The sequence below is a fragment of the Hypanus sabinus genome, unplaced genomic scaffold (assembly GCF_030144855.1).
Source record: "Hypanus sabinus isolate sHypSab1 unplaced genomic scaffold, sHypSab1.hap1 scaffold_384, whole genome shotgun sequence".
Classification (NCBI taxonomy): Eukaryota; Metazoa; Chordata; class Chondrichthyes; order Myliobatiformes; family Dasyatidae; genus Hypanus; species Hypanus sabinus.
In genome coordinates, this window is record NW_026781274.1 from 2,751 (window position 1) to 8,353 (window position 5,603).

The window sequence follows — 5,603 nt, forward strand, 5'->3', positions numbered from 1 at the left end:
AACCACACCAGCACCTCTGCCTACCTTTCTGTCCTTTTGATACTATGTGTATCCTTTGACGTTAAGCCTCCAGCTGCAATCTTCTTTCGGCCATGAATCAGTGATTTCTACAACATCATACTAGCCAATTTCTAACTGTGCTACAAATTCAGCTACCTTATTCTGTATAGTACATGTATTCATATTTAACACCTTCAATCCTTTTCGATCTTGTCAACCTTCTATTTTGCAACATCCTGCTGACTGAATTTTTTTTCCTGATAATCAGTCTCTCTTTGCTAGTAATGTCACTAAACGTTGTATTTGTTTATAAACCCACTACCTCATCCACAGCACTTTCACTCCAGTTCCCATCGCTCTACCAAATTATTTTAAACCTTCTCGAACAACTCCAGTAAACCTGCCTTCGTGGGTATTGGAAACTCCCCCCTTTAGTTCAGGTGTAACATATCACTTTTGCACAGTCCGCCCCTTCCCCAGAAGAGATCCCGATGATCCATACATCTGAACACCTGTTCCCTGCACCAGTCAGATATTCACCTGCCAAATCACCCTATTCCTACCCTCACTGGCACCTGGCAGATAGTAGTCCAAAGGTTACTAACATTGAGGTCTTGTTTTCCAGCTTCCTATCGAACTGCCAAATCTCTCTCTTCAGGACCTCCTCACCTTGTCTACCCATGTCATTGGTGCTACTATGCACCAAGCCTTCTGGCTGCTAATTCGCGCTCTTGCGAATTCCATGGACCTGATCCGAGGTATCCCTAACGCTGGCACAATGGAGTGTCCTGTCCTATTCCCCAATAGGAGATCAAGTATCAAGTATCTCTTGTTGGGACGTCAGTGGATGGGACGGAGATGAAGGTGAATGGGACTCGACGGATTAACATATTACAGAAACTTTTCTGAGTACACTTGACTGTCTGGAAGTCCAAGTCCATATGCGGAGTGTTAAAATCACATCCTATGGCAAACTACGTTTCTTGCAACAGTCTGCGATTTTCCTGCAGATTTCTTCCTCTAGATCCCGCGGACTGTTTGGTGGTCTGTAAGAGTATGTGTTCTTTATTCCTCAGTTCCAACAATAAAAATTCACCAGATAAATTCTTCAGTCTGTCCTTACTGAGCACCGCCGTGAAATATTCCCTGACTAGTAACGTCACCCCTGCACCTTTAACCCCCTCCCATTCTGTCACATCTAAAACTATGGAATATTGGGCAGCTAGTCCTGGTATCACTAATAGTACAATATCATAACTCCATGTGATGATCAATGCCCTGAGCTCATCTGCCTTTCCTTCAGTGTTTCCTGCATTAAGATGTCTGCAACCTAGAACATCAGTCACAGCAAGGTTAACCTTTTTGATTCCTGACTTTGTCTGCGGTGTTAATCATATCTGTTTGAGAAACTTGGAAAAGAACATGGATGGGAGGGGATGTAGGGCAGGTCAATGGGACTCGGCAGATTAACAATTCGACACGGAGACAGGGAATCATGCATAGTAAAATTCCTGGTGAAGGATATGGTGATTGGGAATCATATCCCGATGTGGCATTTGGAGACTGGGAATCGTGCACTGCGGGATAAGGAGACTGTGAATTGGGCGCGGTAAAGGTTCTCGTGTAGGATACATGGACGGGGAAACATGCATTGTGGGATTGGAGACTGGGAACATTATTCTCACCCTGTTTTGTTTTTTTTTCAGTAATGTGAGTAGCCTTGGATAAATAAATAGTTAGTCTCATAATTCTGTGCAGACACAGACTCTCTCACTCATCCACCTCACCTCACCACCGTTCTCCTTCAACCTGCTTTTTTCTTCATCCCTGTCCCTCACACTCACAAATGGCCTCTCTCTCCTCACCAACCATTACCCTCACCCCTCCTTTCTCACCACCCATTTGTGCTTACCCCACACTCTGCTCCCCAAAACTTCAATACTTCTGCCTTAAATCCGTCTCCCTCACCCCTCACTAGCGCCCATCTCACTCGTCACTCTCTCATCGCATATCCAGTCACTCAGACCTTCTTGCTCGCCGACCTTTCGCTCACTCATCCTATCTCGCCACCTCTTGCACGCACTTCCTTCTTCATACTCATCTCTCACCCGAACATCCTCGCCATATCTCTGTACCACTCTCCCTGTCACACAAATCCTCTCACTCCAACTCTACTGTTATCCCACACTCTCCTTCACCTCTTCACATCCCCTTATATACTCTCCACTCTACCCCGCCGCTCTCCTTTCTCTCCCCACTCTCTTCCCGCTCACTTACCTAATAACCATCTCTTCCACACCTATTCTCTCAGTCGTTCCCCCGTTTTCAGATTTTCTCTGCCACAATCTTTCTATCCTCCTCTCTCCCCTCTTCTCCCTCTCCCCCTCTACCTCTACTCTTACTCACTTTCAACTTCAGTTTGACCCTTACCCTGTTCATCCCTCACTCTCCTCCTGCCCCCACCCTCACCGTCACATCAACAACATTTAAGAGGTTTGTGGAAACTGGAAGTGTGAATGTTGCAGGTTCCAGAACCTAGAATTGACGTTCTTTATGTTAAGGAATTTCACAGTTGACAATGTCATTGAACAATTTATTTAAAAATCCATGAAAATTATTTTAACCCAACTGCAAATGATACGAGTCTGAGATAAACACAAGATGCTGGAAACGCGCAGCAAACAGGGCAGTAACTAACTGGTAACGTTACGGGTTCGAGATCCTAGGTAATTTTCTTTAAATCATGTTAGAGATTCTCTCACTCTTCCCTGCATCAGAATAACTAAATACGCGCAGAACCTGAGCTCCGAATCTCACTGAACAATAACCCGCTCCTCAAGTCAATTCAAGTCACTTTCATTGCAATTTCGTACATAACTGCTGGTACAGTCCATAGTAAAAGTGAGACAACATTTTTCAGGACCATGGTGTTACATAACACAGTACAAAAACTAGACTGAACTAAGTAAAAAAAAAAAGAAAAACAACACAGAGAAAGCTACACTAGACTACAGACCTACCCAGGACTGCATAAAGTGCACAAAACAGTGCAGGCATTACAATAAATAACAAACAGGACAATGGGGTAGTAAGGCGTCAGTCCATGCTCTGGGTATTGAGGAGTCTGATGCCTTTCAAATCAATACATAATCTGTCCCCCTCCCGTTTCATTTCCAATTGAACTATTGGGTGTCTGCTTGAGGCATCGACATTATTTCGTTCCATAGATGCTGATCCCTGCACCCTCAATCTTGCCGTTATCTGCAGCTTTGCTGTTCCAATTAAACACATTATCATCCAGATTGTTGTTTTCGATGACAAAGAACAACCGATCCATCACTGATCCCTGCAGCACTCCACTGTTCACAGGTCTCCAGTCAGAGTGGTGACCATCGGCTACCACGTTCTAGCTTCTCCCACCAAACCAATGTGTGTTATTTCCAATGCCGAAAACTGAAACGTCTTGACTAAGTTCCCATGTGGAACCTTGGCGAGTGACTTGCTAAAGTCCATGTAGGCAACATCCACTGTCATGTCTTCTATAAAATGACTGATACACAACCTACCACGCACAATACCATGCTTCCATGTGAGCACATATGCTTTTCCCCCAATACTTCCTGCTTTGAAATATACGCAGCTCAGTACATTAGTCACAGCATGATTAACCTGCGATTCCTGACATTGTCTGGGGTCTTAGCAACACCAGATGGGAAACTAGATGGATGGGAGTGTCTGGAGGGACTTGGCAGATCAACACTTCTATACAGAGACCGGGAGCCGTGCGCAGTAAAACACATGGTGTGAGGTATGGTGATTGGGAATTATGCAAGGTACAACACCCGGTGTAGGTTAGGGTAATTAGTAATGGTGCGCGATGAGATATGGAGACTGGGAATTGTATCTGAAAATACTCCCCATGTGTGTTACGGAGGTTGCAGACCTGGAAAAGTATGTGGCTAAACTCCCCCTGTGCGATGGTGGGAGGGCGAACTGCAATCTCGCCGTGGATTTGTTCAGTGAGTTTTGAACAGACATAACCACCATCCTTGCCACTGTGGTTGAATAAATAGTTAGTTTCATAATTCTGGCCAGACTCAGCGCCTCTCTCACTCTTCTATGGCTCCTTCACTCTCTTCTCTATTGCACTCACTCTCCCCTCCCAGATCGCCTCACTCTCCTCGCCACCCATCAGCCTCATCCCTCCTTCCTCACCACCCCCTCGGAGTCACACCACTCTCTGCACCACACACCTTCACTCCGTAATCAAACCCTTCTCCATCAACTCTCTCTCTCATTGACGCCATTCTCACTCACCCATCTTTCCTCGGCACCCAACTCAGTCACCTCAATGTATAGCCCACCCCTCCCCCTTGCCACCGATCTCTCTTATTCCACTCTCCTTGCCTCCCCTATCACTCAGCCTTTCTTACTTGCTGCTGCCCCCGGTCATGCCCAGACGGGCTCAGCACTCCTCCCTCAACTACCTGAATCCTCATCCCGTCTCCCTGTCATTCTCCTTAACTCACCTGCAGTCACCCCAACTCTACTATCCTCACACTCTTACTTATTCTCACATCCCCTTAATACCTCTCTTCGATACCTTTCATTTATTTCAATCTCCAAACCTCTCTACCATGAACTCATGAGTTCAAACGCCTCTCAGAAGCTGCTGAGTATCTGTTTCCAGTCCCTCCCTCGGCAGCTCATTCCAGACACCGATCACTCTCTGTGGAAAACCTGCATCGTAAATCCCCTTTAAACTTTACCATCTAAACAGACCTGTTACCTCAGGTTTTTGTGGTGAAACTCGTCTACACCCTCTACAGACCCTCCACATCATTCTCGATTTGCGCACAATACTGAAATTGTCTCTTAACCAACGCGTATCCAGTTACAGTCTAACTTTAACAAATACCTCAACTCATCGTTAGCACACTACCAATTGTGTTGCCACCTTAAGGGAGCTGTGCACACCCATCACAGGACCCGACAGTACATCAATCTTATTATCAGTCCCAACATTCACCGTGCACATTGCTCACGAATTTGACCTCTCAAAATGCAACTTCTCACATTTGCCTGAATTATCTGTACTTGGTGACTCTCTGTTCCTATTTCTAACTGGATGCTGAACACTTTGACAACAGCCCCAAATTTATTCATCTCCTCCAACTCTGTAAATCAACGAATAAGTCCACCCAGTATATCATACGATTAACCTATTTGATTCACACACACGACACATGGCGAAACAGTGATCCTTGCGAACACTACTGGTCACAGACCTTCAGCCAGAACAACGCTCCTCTGGTGCTGACTCCATTTTATGTACCCAAGGCGACTTTAAAATCAATTTACAGATCCTCAGCACGAAACGTTGAAGGTTATTTTTTTCACTATAGGTGCTTCCTGACCTGCTGAGTTCCTCCAGCATTTTGTACGGTGCCCTCTCCACTTACTATTTTGTTTTACTTTAATCCTATTCGCCAAAGACATTTCATTGCTTCAGTAGCCCCCCCCCCCAGATTCCCTGTGTACAATTTCTCTTGTTCACTGTCTTCTGCACCCAGCCCGTCCTCCCTCAATATAACGTCCTTTAA